Genomic DNA, 16,585 nt, shown 5'->3' on the forward strand with positions numbered 1-16,585 from the left:
ATTCAAGAATATGAGAAAGTCACTAAGAAGTTGGCAACAGAAACTCTCAGGTCTTAAAAGAAATCTCACTAATGTTAAATCAGTTTTGTCTCTCCTTGAGGTGATAGAAGAATTCAGAGACCTGACAATCATTGAATGGAACTTCAAGGAAACGCTCATCACAAAATTGAATCAGCTGCTAGAACAGCAAAGAGTTTACTGGAAACAAAGACGAAAGGTCAAATGGGTCATGGAAGGGGATGCTGGGACCAAACTCTTTCATGCAAACGCAACCATTAGACATAGAAATAACCTGATTGCACAGCTCCAGAAAAACAATGGGGAAATTGTTCTCAACCATGCTGAGAAAGAAAAGATCCTGTCGGAAGCCTTTAGAGATAGGTTGGGTCAATCTGAATTCACTTCTATGGCGTTTAATCTCAGTTCTTTTTTCTGGAAAGTAACTCAGAGCTAGATTGGCTTGAAGAACCTTTCACAAAATATGAAATTTATGCAGTAGCCAAAAATTTACCCAATGACAAAGCCCCAGGCCCAGATGGTTTCAATAATGAATTTATCAAAAAATGTTGGCACTTCATCAAGGATGATTTTTATACATTATGTTCTACCTTCCAGGATAATGCAGTTTGTCTACAGAGTATAAATGACTCTTACATGACACTCATACCCAACGTTGATGGTGCTCTGCAAGTTGGAGATTTCAGGCCAATATCATTATTAAATTGTTCTATCAAACTGATCATCCGCGTACTAGGCAGGAGGAACCTAAACCTTGGTGCCCATGCTGCATCCAGATCCAGTCCAGCCATGACATTTCTTTTCTCCTGCCGCATCATCCGCTTTCATTCATCTCGCAATTAGATCTCTTTCCCCCCCGGCAGAATCCGATTCTTGCTCTCCTCTTCTTCTCTCTCTCTCCTCTTTCCCTACCTTTCCGGCTGCAGGAGACAAAACGCGCCACGTTCTCGCGCACTGGGTGCGTGCGTAACCAACACGGTCCCGGCCGGGGACAGCACGGGGAGGTGGTTCGTTCGTTTCCTGCACCAGCACCTGAATCTTTAATTTAGGAATAGACGATCCATCAGACGAGACGACCATCCATCGCAAAGGGAGCGGCACATTTATGGTTGGGATGGTGGAATAAACGCGACTCTGGGTCAGATTAGATAGAGAGATTAATAAAGCGGAGGAGGATAGCGACCGTGGAGACCGACCGGGGGGACGTTTCTGCAGTTTTGCGACGAGGGATGGACAGACCGGGAGAGAAAGGAAAGGAAAGGGCGATGGCGACCTTTCCCTCCTCTGGCACTCACTGTGGCAGGCAGTCCAATTTTTTTCTTCAGGGGAGGCAGGCAGTCCAATTGCATTCATCGCCATCTCGTTTCTTGTCTGCTTATTACTTCTCCTCCTCCGGTGCTCTTAGCATAGCATAGGCATGGCCGGGACGTCTGTCTAAACGGGCCAAGCCCACCACACGGAACCGTCGACTTCAAGGGTACTACTATACGGTACAAGACTAGCTAGCTACTCCTCCACCACGCGCAGCGCAAAGCAAAGCAAAGCACGCACTGGGTTTCATTGCATCTCACCAGCCTACTAGAGCCCACCACCGTTCAGTAATAATAAACACACTACGCATGAATGCATGCCGCGCAGCCGTGTACGTCGCCGTTTGACACCATCACCATATTCGCCGGTCGGTTCAGGGGCTGATAAGGCCGGCTGACGCTGGTTCGTTGTAAAAGAAAAATACTATTGGCTGTCTGATAAGCTCTGGCTGAAACCAATAAACGAACAAGCTGCATAAAATAACTCAAAATGATAAAGTTGTAGGTCTCGATGTAAGCTACGACTTTAATATAAAAAAAGTTTCTTCCTTCGACACCATACAAAAAATGATTTCTAGTGCGCCGAGCGCTAGTACACCATTATTATGCTACTAAAATTTTATATTATTTTTTTGAGCATATTATCTTAACGACCTCAAACGTAAAAGCTCAAAACTATAAAGGCATCGTTCGTTTCGCTGAAAAAATAAGCCAAAACAATGTTCCGTCTAATTTGTTGTGAGAGGAAAAACACTGTTTCGACTAAAAAAAGAAGCTGAAAAGTACGGATTATAAGAGAAACGAACAGGGCCAAAGTTGCAGATCTCGTTTGAGTGCTCCAACTTTGATGTAAGAAGTATCTTCATTTGACACCATATAAAAATGATATTATTTTTCTAATGCAACGAGCGATTATTATGCTACTAAAATTTTGTATTATGTTTTTGAGCATCTTTATGCCATCAAATGGAAAAACTCAAAACTATAACATTGTAGACCTCATCGAGATCTATAATTTTCATATAAATTAAGTTCATCTTCATCTGACTTCATATCGAAAAAGTTATGATTTTTCTAAGATTCAATCTGGTCACGTCATTTTCGGTGGCGCGACACAATAATACAATCACACCAACTATAGTGGCGTGACAAGCTTTTCTACGTTGGAAACGCCGTCTAACATGGCAGATGTTGCCGCGCCATTGGCACAACAATGCTATTTTGTCGCGCAAGCGACACTGGCACGACCAAAAGGGTGGGATCTGCAAAAAAAATTTAGGAACGATTATTATTAAAATACTGAATAGAAAACAATTAAAAATAAAAAAAATCCAAGCCATGCAGACATACATAGCCCGTGAAATAGCACAGTACCTCCGCATCATTTCCCGTGAAATAGCAGAGTGGTCCAATCGGCAAGACAGATGGAACGAGTAACATGAACATGTTTAAAACGCGTTTAGCTCGTACCTCATAATGCTTCTTCAACTAGAATGTTTTAGGAATTCTCCTGATTTTCTAAATATATTTCCTATTTTTAGAGCTAAATCTAATTTTTTAGAAGATTGTAGACATATTTCACAAGGTTTAAATATTTTATTTGGATTTGTTGTATTTCACTCTATCTCTAAGACTTGTCTCTTTTTTTTTTTAAGTTTAGAGACATTTTCTGTGGTTTAAAACCTTATTAGATATTCACTGGAATTTTTAACTAAAAAAAATGAAACCATCTTGTCAACCACTTCAAACATGAACGGTTTTCATAGTTCAAGAGGTAAGATGCCTTGTAAACTTGAAAGAGAAAAAAATGAATGATGATGATAGTTTTTTTAGATCCTCTCTTGGTTAGTTAGTAGGTGAAATCTGATTACAAATTCCCATTGGGAAAACTCAACCATACATGCCTTCCTAACGACTCATAAATCGATCGACGCTTGTCCTTCATGTATAAACTCCACTGTTTGGAATGCCGCCTTCGTCACCTTGATTCCTCGAATGATATGGCCACCTCCTTGAGGGCTTGAACAATGTTCGCACAATCGGTTGCCAGCTTGACTTAAGACTATCTCTAACAACAATATCCAAAATAAAAGACCCATTCAATATTTGGGTAGCGCTACAGTTAAATGGTTCAATACACATTCGTCATCCACTCCAACAACAGGACCTAAAAGAGAATCCTTTCTGCAAATGAGTTTTCAGGAGAGGGGATACTCATATTTGGGTTGTGCCTCTCAGACAAACAAAATGGATCTTCCGTATAGGTACTCTGTTGGAGGCTGATTTTGGGTCTTCTACTACCCATTTTGAGTTTGGATGCCCATATGGGTCACCTATTGAAGACAGTCTTAGAGCATCTCTAAGAGTACCCTATTTTTTCCTCCCCAAATCATGTAGTAGTTTTGCAACTCCCCAAAAGATATCAGGAGAAAAAAAGAAGGCCATCTTCCATAGTTTTCAATAAATAGCTTAAAAAAATAATCAAATTTGAGTGCCACGTCAATATTTGGTTGGCCTTTTATTTCTTTTCTCGCGGCACTTCAACAGGGTCGCGATCCCGACGCCGCCGCCAACTCCCAGCCGGCTGCCGCCTCCTTCCGGCCAGCCGAGCCCTCCTTGCAGTGAGTGACTTCTGGTTGATAGCTACTGAAAACATCCCAGGAAAGAAAGTGAAGACAGCTGCTCACTGGGCCCCCTTCTTTGCATCTCTACTCCTCTCGCCTAGGAACTATAAGTGGGTTAAAAGCTTTATTGACTCTGAAGCTTGGGCTTTCTTTGACAACAGCTTGAAGTCCACCTTAATCAAAGTACCAGATCACTGCCCGGTGCAAAAGCTAAATTGTACCATCTCTGAATGCAGTAGCTCTTTTCTCTTACCTGATCAGAGGAACACAGAGTCTCAGCTGGTTGAAAGCACTACTGTAAAGAAAGACAAAAAGAAGAGAACTATTCAAAGCGAAGTGAGAAGAAGCTCGAGGCTCAAGGAAACTAATAAAGGATTTAAGCCGGGTATCTGCACTAGTAAGAAATGTTTGGCATGTACCCCTAATCCTCCAGACATGTCACTAACTTTGATCAAAGATATAGGTACAAATCTGTGCCAACTTGATGAAGACCTTCTTTCTGAAAAAGCTCTAAACCAGAAGACGAAGAAATTTGGCAAGGCTATAGCCATGATGACACAATTCAGAAGAAGGAAAAGGCAAGCTTTTCAGGGAAGAAAAGGCAGCCGAAGGAGAACGAGAAGCCTAAGGGCTATGATCCTGATGTTCAAGATGAAGATGGTGCCAACCCTGCTTCCCTAGGGAAAGCTGCACCTAAGAAGAAATCCAAGAAATGAAACCCTCAGGGTTGCTTAGAGAGAAGATCTGGCACTGCACTTTTGGGTCTAGGGCAGTAGGCCTTTTCTTTTTTCTCTGAGTTTTCTCTACACTTCATGTGCACCCTATCCTGTGGACTTGGTCTGTTCTAGGTTGTTGGTTTGTTATCTGGTGTCAGTTGGTGTTAAAACTCTCGTGGTTGTTAAGTGGTTGCCCTAGAGCTGGCTCTGCCTTTACGTTTCTTCTTTTTACTCCTTTTCCTGCATGCTTGTGCCTATTTCTGGTTCGCCCATAAGCTCTATAGTACTGCTATCTTCAAGAAGTATGTTTCTCTGCATCAACGTTACAACCCATGAATAATCAAACCTAAAAATGTTGGAAGGTGCTATGCTGGAATGTTAGAGGTATCAATTCAGATGAAAAATGGAACCCGATTAGGGATACCATTACTAAAGCTGGTTGTGATGTTTTTTGCTTTCAAGAAACAAAAAGACAAAGTTTTGACCCTCTGTTTCTCAGAAAATTCAGCTGCCCTGGTTTTGACTCTTTTGAAATTTTGCCATTTATAAGTCAGTTTTCTTTGGTGACGGCTCCAATTTATAATATAGCGAACTAGCAGTAGACCTCTTCTTCAGTTGGGCCAGGGTTCTTGTTTTCGGAGTGTCCCTAGTCTCAGTCTTTTTACCTGTTTTCTTTCGTACAGTTGTTTTTTTCTGCCATTTTACTGGTTTCTGTTTTGATTAGCAGGGGACGTTGGGTGTAAATAGAGAGTTGTATTTGCTCTTTTTTTCTCTTTATATCGTCTAATAAAATCCGCGGCAAAGCTTTTGCCGCCCTTTCGAAAAAAAAGAAATTTTGCCATCCATTGGTGCTTCAGGGGGAATCATTACTGCCTGGAAGAGCAGTGTTTTCAGTGGGCAGCTAGTTTTTCAGAATAATTATGCCATCACTGTCAGACTTACTGAAAAGCACAACAGAGATTCTTGGCTCTTAACAAATGTCTATTGACTTTGTACACATGATGGTAAGAGAGATTTCATCCAGTGGCTTAAGCACTACAGTATAAGTGATGATGAAAATTGGCTTATAGTAGGGGACTTCAATCTCCTAAGAAAACCTGAGAATAGGAATAAACCTGGAGGAGATGTGAATGAAATGTTGCTTTTTAATGAAGCCATAAGTTCTCTTGGGTTGGTTGAACTGCCTCTGTATGGGAGAAGATATACCTGGACAAATAAACAGCTTTCTCCTTTAATGGAAAGATTGGACTGGTTTTTTACATCAAGTTGTTGGACCTCTATTTATCCTGATACTTCTGTCAGTACTCTTGTGATGCAGACATCAGACCATTGTGCATGCAACATAACTATCTCAACTACCATTCCAAGAGGGAAAATTTTCAGGTTTAAAAATTACTGGTTCCAGCATCCAACTTTTATGCAGATTGCACAACAAGGCTGGGAGGAAACTAACAGCCAGATTGATAAGGCAAAGGCAATTACTGCTAAATTCAAGAATATGAGAAAGTCACTAAGAAGTTGGCAACAGAAACTCTCAGGTCTTAAAAGAAATCTCACTAATGTTAAATCAGTTTTGTCTCTCCTTGAGGTGATAGAAGAATTCAGAGACCTGACAATCATTGAATGGAACTTCAAGGAAACGCTCATCACAAAATTGAATCAGCTGCTAGAACAGCAAAGAGTTTACTGGAAACAAAGACGAAAGGTCAAATGGGTCATGGAAGGGGATGCTGGGACCAAACTCTTTCATGCAAACGCAACCATTAGACATAGAAATAACCTGATTGCACAGCTCCAGAAAAACAATGGGGAAATTGTTCTCAACCATGCTGAGAAAGAAAAGATCCTGTCGGAAGCCTTTAGAGATAGGTTGGGTCAATCTGAATTCACTTCTATGGCGTTTAATCTCAGTTCTTTTTTCTGGAAAGTAACTCAGAGCTAGATTGGCTTGAAGAACCTTTCACAAAATATGAAATTTATGCAGTAGCCAAAAATTTACCCAATGACAAAGCCCCAGGCCCAGATGGTTTCAATAATGAATTTATCAAAAAATGTTGGCACTTCATCAAGGATGATTTTTATACATTATGTTCTACCTTCCAGGATAATGCAGTTTGTCTACAGAGTATAAATGACTCTTACATGACACTCATACCCAACGTTGATGGTGCTCTGCAAGTTGGAGATTTCAGGCCAATATCATTATTAAATTGTTCTATCAAACTGATCATCCGCGTACTAGGCAGGAGGAACCTAAACCTTGGTGCCCATGCTGCATCCAGATCCAGTCCAGCCATGACATTTCTTTTCTCCTGCCGCATCATCCGCTTTCATTCATCTCGCAATTAGATCTCTTTCCCCCCCGGCAGAATCCGATTCTTGCTCTCCTCTTCTTCTCTCTCTCTCCTCTTTCCCTACCTTTCCGGCTGCAGGAGACAAAACGCGCCACGTTCTCGCGCACTGGGTGCGTGCGTAACCAACACGGTCCCGGCCGGGGACAGCACGGGGAGGTGGTTCGTTCGTTTCCTGCACCAGCACCTGAATCTTTAATTTAGGAATAGACGATCCATCAGACGAGACGACCATCCATCGCAAAGGGAGCGGCACATTTATGGTTGGGATGGTGGAATAAACGCGACTCTGGGTCAGATTAGATAGAGAGATTAATAAAGCGGAGGAGGATAGCGACCGTGGAGACCGACCGGGGGGACGTTTCTGCAGTTTTGCGACGAGGGATGGACAGACCGGGAGAGAAAGGAAAGGAAAGGGCGATGGCGACCTTTCCCTCCTCTGGCACTCACTGTGGCAGGCAGTCCAATTTTTTTCTTCAGGGGAGGCAGGCAGTCCAATTGCATTCATCGCCATCTCGTTTCTTGTCTGCTTATTACTTCTCCTCCTCCGGTGCTCTTAGCATAGCATAGGCATGGCCGGGACGTCTGTCTAAACGGGCCAAGCCCACCACACGGAACCGTCGACTTCAAGGGTACTACTATACGGTACAAGACTAGCTAGCTACTCCTCCACCACGCGCAGCGCAAAGCAAAGCAAAGCACGCACTGGGTTTCATTGCATCTCACCAGCCTACTAGAGCCCACCACCGTTCAGTAATAATAAACACACTACGCATGAATGCATGCCGCGCAGCCGTGTACGTCGCCGTTTGACACCATCACCATATTCGCCGGTCGGTTCAGGGGCTGATAAGGCCGGCTGACGCTGGTTCGTTGTAAAAGAAAAATACTATTGGCTGTCTGATAAGCTCTGGCTGAAACCAATAAACGAACAAGCTGCATAAAATAACTCAAAATGATAAAGTTGTAGGTCTCGATGTAAGCTACGACTTTAATATAAAAAAAGTTTCTTCCTTCGACACCATACAAAAAATGATTTCTAGTGCGCCGAGCGCTAGTACACCATTATTATGCTACTAAAATTTTATATTATTTTTTTGAGCATATTATCTTAACGACCTCAAACGTAAAAGCTCAAAACTATAAAGGCATCGTTCGTTTCGCTGAAAAAATAAGCCAAAACAATGTTCCGTCTAATTTGTTGTGAGAGGAAAAACACTGTTTCGACTAAAAAAAGAAGCTGAAAAGTACGGATTATAAGAGAAACGAACAGGGCCAAAGTTGCAGATCTCGTTTGAGTGCTCCAACTTTGATGTAAGAAGTATCTTCATTTGACACCATATAAAAATGATATTATTTTTCTAATGCAACGAGCGATTATTATGCTACTAAAATTTTGTATTATGTTTTTGAGCATCTTTATGCCATCAAATGGAAAAACTCAAAACTATAACATTGTAGACCTCATCGAGATCTATAATTTTCATATAAATTAAGTTCATCTTCATCTGACTTCATATCGAAAAAGTTATGATTTTTCTAAGATTCAATCTGGTCACGTCATTTTCGGTGGCGCGACACAATAATACAATCACACCAACTATAGTGGCGTGACAAGCTTTTCTACGTTGGAAACGCCGTCTAACATGGCAGATGTTGCCGCGCCATTGGCACAACAATGCTATTTTGTCGCGCAAGCGACACTGGCACGACCAAAAGGGTGGGATCTGCAAAAAAAATTTAGGAACGATTATTATTAAAATACTGAATAGAAAACAATTAAAAATAAAAAAAATCCAAGCCATGCAGACATACATAGCCCGTGAAATAGCACAGTACCTCCGCATCATTTCCCGTGAAATAGCAGAGTGGTCCAATCGGCAAGACAGATGGAACGAGTAACATGAACATGTTTAAAACGCGTTTAGCTCGTACCTCATAATGCTTCTTCAACTAGAATGTTTTAGGAATTCTCCTGATTTTCTAAATATATTTCCTATTTTTAGAGCTAAATCTAATTTTTTAGAAGATTGTAGACATATTTCACAAGGTTTAAATATTTTATTTGGATTTGTTGTATTTCACTCTATCTCTAAGACTTGTCTCTTTTTTTTTTTAAGTTTAGAGACATTTTCTGTGGTTTAAAACCTTATTAGATATTCACTGGAATTTTTAACTAAAAAAAATGAAACCATCTTGTCAACCACTTCAAACATGAACGGTTTTCATAGTTCAAGAGGTAAGATGCCTTGTAAACTTGAAAGAGAAAAAAATGAATGATGATGATAGTTTTTTTAGGATCCTCTCTTGGTTAGTTAGTAGGTGAAATCTGATTACAAATTCCCATTGGGAAAACTCAACCATACATGCCTCCCTAACAACTCATAAATCGATCGACGCTTGTCCTTCATGTATAAACTCCACTGTTTGGAATGCCGCCTTCGTCACCTTGATTCCTCGAATGATATGGCCACCTCCTCGAGGGCTTGAACAATGTTCGCACAATCGGTTGCCAGCTTGACTTCGTTGGACTATCTCCGACAACAATACTCAAAATACAAGACCCATTTAATATTTGGGTAGCGCTATACTCAAAGGGCTCAATACACATTCGTCATCCTCTCCAACAACAGGACTCAAAAGAGAATCCTTTCTGCAAATGGGTTTTCAGGAGAGATGATACTCATATTTTGGGTTGTACCTCTCAGACAACCCAAAATAGATCTGCTACTACCCATTTTGAGTTTGGATGCCCATATGGGTCACCTATTGAAGACAGTCTTAGAGCATCTCTAAGAGTATCCTATTTTTTCCTCCCTAAATCATATAGCAGTTTTGCAACTCCTCAAAAGGTATTGGGAAGAAAAAAGAAGACCATCTCCAATAGTTTCTAATAAATAACTTCCAAAAAATCAAATTTGAGTGCCACGTCAATATTTGGTTGGCCTTTTTTTTTCTTTTCTCGCGGCACTTCAACAGGGTCGCGATCCCGACGCCGCCGCCGACTCCCAGCCGGCTGCCGCCTCCTTCCGGCCAGCCGAGCCCTCCTTGCAGTGAGTGACTTCTGGTTGATAGCTACTGAAAACATCCCAGGAAAGAAAGTGAAGACAGCTGCTCACTGGGCCCCCTTCTTTGCATCTCTACTCATCTCGCCTAGGAACTATAGGTGGGTTAAAAGCTTTATTGACTCTGAAGCTTGGGCTTTCTTTGACAACAGCTTGAAGTCCACCTTAATCAAAGTACCAGATCACTGCCCGGTGCAAAAGCTAAATTGTACCATCTCTGAATGCAGTAGCTCTTTTCTGTTACCTGATCAGAGGAACACAGAGTCTCAGCTGGTTGAAAGCACTACTGTAAAGAAAGACAAAAAGAAGAGAACTATTCAAAGCGAAGTGAGAAGAAGCTCGAGGCTCAAGGAAACTAATAAAGGATTTAAGCCGGGTATCTGCACTAGTAAGAAATGTTTGGCATGTACCCCTAATCCTCCAGACATGTCACTAACTTTGATCAAAGATATAGGTACAAATCTGTGCCAACTTGATGAAGACCTTCTTTCTGAAAAAGCTCTAAACCAGAAGACGAAGAAATTTGGCAAGGCTATAGCCATGATGACACAATTCAGAAGAAGGAAAAGGCAAGCTTTTCAGGGAAGAAAAGGCAGCCGAAGGAGAACGAGAAGCCTAAGGGCTATGATCCTGATGTTCAAGATGAAGATGGTGCCAACCCTGCTTCCCTAGGGAAAGCTGCACCTAAGAAGAAATCCAAGAAATGAAACCCTCAGGGTTGCTTAGAGAGAAGATCTGGCACTGCACTTTTGGGTCTAGGGCAGTAGGCCTTTTCTTTTTTCTCTGAGTTTTCTCTACACTTCATGTGCACCCTATCCTGTGGACTTGGTCTGTTCTAGGTTGTTGGTTTGTTATCTGGTGTCAGTTGGTGTTAAAACTCTCGTGGTTGTTAAGTGGTTGCCCTAGAACTGGCTCTGCCTTTACGTTTCTTCTTTTTACTCCTTTTCCTGCATGCTTGTGCCTATTTCTGGTTCGCCCATAAGCTCTATAGTAATCTTCAAGAAGTATGTTTCTCTGCATCAACGTTACAACCCATGAATAATCAAACCTAAAAATGTTGGAAGGTGCTATGCTGGAATGTTAGAGGTATCAATTCAGATGAAAAATGGAACCCGATTAGGGATACCATTACTAAAGCTGGTTGTGATGTTTTTTGCTTTCAAGAAACAAAAAGACAAAGTTTTGACCCTCTGTTTCTCAGAAAATTCAGCTGCCCTGGTTTTGACTCTTTTGAAATTTTGCCATTTATAAGTCTGTTTTCTTTGGCGACGGCTCCAATTTATAATACGGCGAACAAGCAGTAGACCTCTTCTTCAGTTAGGCCAGGGTTTTTGTTTTCGGAGTGTCCTAGTCTCAGTCTTTTTACCTGTTTTCTTTCGTACAGTTGTTTTTTTCTGCCATTTTACTGGTTTCTGTTTTGATTAGCAGGGGACGCTGGGTGTAAATAGAGAGTTGTATTTGCTCTTTTTTCTCTCTTTATATCGTCTAATAAAATCCGCGGCAAAGCTTTTGCCGCCCTTTCGAAAAAAAAGAAATTTTGCCATCCATTGGTGCTTCAGGGGGAATCATTACTGCCTGGAAGAGCAGTGTTTTCAGTGGGCAGCTAGTTTTTCAGAATAATTATGCCATCACTGTCAGACTTACTGCAAAGCACAACAGAGATTCTTGGCTCTTAACAAATGTCTATTGACTTTGTACACATGATGGTAAGAGAGATTTCATCCAGTGGCTTAAGCACTACAGTATAAGTGATGATGAAAATTGGCTTATAGTAGGGGACTTCAATCTCCTAAGAAAACCTGAGAATAGGAATAAACCTGGAGGAGATGTGAATGAAATGTTGCTTTTTAATGAAGCCATAAGTTCTCTTGGGTTGGTTGAACTGCCTCTGTATGGGAGAAGATATACCTGGACAAATAAACAGCTTTCTCCTTTAATGGAAAGATTGGACTGGTTTTTTACATCAAGTTGTTGGACCTCTATTTATCCTGATACTTCTGTCAGTACTCTTGTGATGCAGACATCAGACCATTGTGCATGCAACATAACTATCTCAACTACCATTCCAAGAGGGAAAATTTTCAGGTTTAAAAATTACTGGTTCCAGCATCCAACTTTTATGCAGATTGCACAACAAGGCTGGGAGGAAACTAACAGCCAGATTGATAAGGCAAAGGCAATTACTGCTAAATTCAAGAATATGAGAAAGTCACTAAGAAGTTGGCAACAGAAACTCTCAGGTCTTAAAAGAAATCTCACTAATGTTAAATCAGTTTTGTCTCTCCTTGAGGTGATAGAAGAATTCAGAGACCTGACAATCATTGAATGGAACTTCAAGGAAACGCTCATCACAAAATTGAATCAGCTGCTAGAACAGCAAAGAGTTTACTGGAAACAAAGACGAAAGGTCAAATGGGTCATGGAAGGGGATGCTGGGACCAAACTCTTTCATGCAAACGCAACCATCAGACATAGAAATAACCTGATTGCACAGCTCCAGAAAAACAATGGGGAAATTGTTCTCAACCATGCTGAGAAAGAAAAGATCCTGTCTGAAGCCTTTAGAGATAGGTTGGGTCAATCTGAATTCACTTCCATGGCGTTTAATCTCAGTTCTTTTTTCTGGAAAGTAACTCAGAGCTAGATTGGCTTGAAGAACCTTTCACAAAATATGAAATTTATGCAGTAGCCAAAAATTTACCCAATGACAAAGCCCCAGGCCCAGATGGTTTCAATAATGAATTTATCAAAAAATGTTGGCACTTCATCAAGGATGATTTTTATACATTATGTTCTACCTTCCAGGATAATGCAGTTTGTCTACAGAGTATAAATGACTCTTACATGACACTCATACCCAACGTTGATGGTGCTCTGCAAGTTGGAGATTTCAGGCCAATATCATTATTAAATTGTTCTATCAAACTGATCACAAAACTCCTAGCCAATAGACTTCAGTCTGTGATTCTTCAATTGGTACATCAAAATCAATATGGTTTTATCAGATCAAGAACAATCCAGGATTGTCTAGCCTGGTGCTTTGAGTATCTTCATCTTTGCCATCACTCAAAGAAGGAGATTGTGCTTCTAAAGCTAGACTTCGAAAAGGCTTTTGACAGAATAGAACACAAGGTAATCATAGATGTCTTGGCACATAAAGGTTTTGGAGTAAAATGGATTTCCTGGATTGAATCTATCCTTGGTTCTGGCATAGTAGTACTGCTAAATGGAGTGGCTGGAAAAACTTTTCATTGCAAGAGAGGAGTCAGACAAGGAGACCCCCTCTCTCCCTTGCTCTTTGTCCTAGCTGCTGATCTGCTATAGTCCATCCTCAATAAGGCTGCTCAGCTGGGTCTTCTGAGATTACCAATCCTAGCACCAAGTTTGGATTTTTCCCATCATTCAGTACACTGATGATACCTTGATCGTGCTTGAGGCCTCAGCTACACAACTTTTCTTTCTCAAAGGCGTCCTCCAATCTTTCTGTGATTCAACTGGGTTAAAGATCAATTTCTCTAAGTCCATGATGGTGCCAATCAATCTGAGCAATGAAAAGCTTGTTCACCTAGCTAGAACTTTTGGCTGTCAGACTGGTTCTTTCCCTTTCACTTATCTGGGATTGCCTATGGGCTTAACCAGACCAAAGGTGGATGACTTTGTCCCCCTCATAAGCAAGTGTGGAAAAAGATTGAATTACATCTCTCCTTTTCTTAGCCAAGCTGGTAGACTTGAACTCACCAACTCAGTTTTGTCAGCCCTTCCAACTTATACAATGTGTTCAATTGTCTTACCTAACATAGTGATAAAGCAAATCGACAAATATAGAAAGCATTGTCTCTGGAGAGGCGCAGAGGCAAATGCAAAGAAAATTGCAAAAGCAGCCTGGCCAGTTGTCTATATTCCTAAGGAGGAAGGAGGTCTGGGTGTTCTCAACCTCCAAACTCATAATGAAACCCTGATTATCAAGCACTTACATAAATTCTTCAACAGATGCAACTTGCCTTGGGTTGAATTGATTTCGGACAAACATTATAGAAATGGGAGGCTGCCCAGCTCAAATGCCCCAAAGGGCTCCTTCTGGTGGCGAGATGCCTTGAAATTAATTGACAAGTACAAAGGCTTGCCAAGTGTGATAGTGTCTAATGGTCAGACTTGTCTTCTCTGGGATGATCTTTGGAATGGACAAGTCAGGAAACAACAATTCCCTGAGCTGTATTCTTTTGCAAAAAACAAATCAATAAGTCTAAGCAAGCCTTTTGACACTGTTGACATCATCAATCTTTTCAGTCTACCAATGTCAGTTGAAGCTTTCAATCAGTTTCAAGACCTTCAGTTTGAGCTCTCAGCTTTGGCGTTTAATGATCTGAATGATAATTGGACATATATTTGGGGCTCTACTCTTTTTTCATCCTCCAAAGCTTACAGAGCTTTAACAGGTCACTTTCAGGTTGAGCCAATCTTCAGATAGCTTTAGAAAACCTCCTGTCAAGGGAAGCATAAGATTTTTTTCTAGCTTATTCTTAAAGATAGATTAAGTACCAGAGACATGATCAGAAGAAGAGGAATGCATCTTGATGACGTCAGAAATCCACTAAAGAAACAACTATGCACCTACTCTTCTACTGCCCCTTTGCCAAAGACTGTTGGAACTTAGTGAATTTTCAATTTACTGATCATCTTTCAGTTCCAGAAAATTTTCAAGCTTGGAAATCACTATTGAAGGTGAAATTCTCCCTTGACTTATTCATCCTTTTCTGCTGGGGAATTTGGATGGTAAGAAATGATGTCATTTTCAGAAGTAAAACCCCCACTGTGGATGGTTGCAAAAGATATGTAACTTCAGAAACTCTTTTACTGCTGCATAGAGCAAAGGACAGAGTAGCTCCTCTTCTAGAATCATGGATAAACTCCTTTCTGTAATCCTTTGGATTTCCTTTCTTTCTTTTTCGGTTCCCTGAACCCCTTTAGGTCTTTCTAGCTTCCTTTGGCTCCCTGTAATTCTCTCTTGTTTTTGTAACTTGTACTCTGTTTATTTATAAAATTTACAGTAGGAGCCCCTGGCTCCTCCTGATTCATCAAAAAAAGGAATGCTTGTGCAGCCTGGAATACTATGCCAAGAATATAGGGTTGTTTGGATGGCTCTCTGGCCTAGGTGGGTGCATCCAGCCCCAGGCGCTCGAAATCGAAAATCTGGGAGTGATATTTGGCCCAGGCAAGATTTCCAGGTGGGAGGCGAGGCGTTGGCATGACTTGCTTTTTCTAGAAGGAACGAGTATTAAACATGGCTCTCACTTTGATTGAATATAAATTAAAAATTACAAAATCCACCCATGCATCACTTCAGTTTCGAAGTTCTATCCATGCGCACAGTTAACCAATCTGTCCGTTTTTACCAATGCACAGTCAATGATACATATACTAGCCTTTATCAAAGTTAGATACATCTACGGGGTGTGCTACCACCTGCCGACCCCCACATGCGAGCATCCCGCCGACCCCCCCCCACTCCCCTAAAAAAAATAATAAAATAATAATTTCCTCTCACTTCTCCACTAAATTGGTACCAATTCAATTATATTCTTAGGCCAAACAGCAGACCATACAGTAGTCATGCACTAAAAACCAAAATTGCTAACATCAGCACATACCCCATGCTTTTTAGATAAAAAAAATCATATTTCCTAAACCAGGTATCCTAATTAAAATTTTCCTGCGATAAACTCTTCAAAAACAAGACCTCACATGGATATAGTTCGATGAAATTTTTTAACAAGCATTTATCTCATGATAAATCTGATTTTAAAAATAATAGTCGAATATTACATTAACACTACACGAACATCGCAGAAAATAGCATATAACATCATATGTATATTATGCGAACATCATGTATAGAAATGTAAAAAATAAAAAAATAAAAAAAAAATTAGTGAAGTAATTCGTCTTGCAGTTGTGCCTCAAAGCAGAACCCCAATTAAATCTCCGCTATATGCAAATGCCCACAAACTCATCTGAATGAGGGCCGGGCAAAGTGAGGGCAACTGCGGTGGCCGGGTTGAGAACCCAGGCGGCCAACGAGGGCTTGCACATCCTGATGACACAGAGGCGGTCGAGGTGGGTGAGCAGCAACTCGATGCGATCGGAGGCAATGCGTATCCGCCTGAGAATCTGCCCCGACAGGCTCACGATGGCGACGCCCCTGACGTCGCCGTCCCTGAAGGTGAGGGCGAAGAGGGGCTCCGCGTGGCGGGCCTTGTGCTCCGCTGCGAAGTGAGGGTCGGAGGTGAGGGCGCGCCAGGACCGGCAGACGGCGCGGAGGCGACAGATGTCCTTGGCCGGGAGGCGCAGCAGGACCTCGAACAGCGCGTCGGCGGGCAGTGTCGCCGGCGCGCCGGTGTTGGCGGCCGGGACGGCATGGCTCAGCTTAGAGCTGGACGCCATCGATCTGTGGTTGTGCGAGAGCGGAGGCGGAGAGGGATGGAGGGCGGCGCCGCCGCTGGT

The sequence above is a fragment of the Miscanthus floridulus genome, chromosome 9, assembly GCF_019320115.1.
Source record: "Miscanthus floridulus cultivar M001 chromosome 9, ASM1932011v1, whole genome shotgun sequence".
Taxonomy (NCBI): Eukaryota; Viridiplantae; Streptophyta; class Magnoliopsida; order Poales; family Poaceae; genus Miscanthus; species Miscanthus floridulus.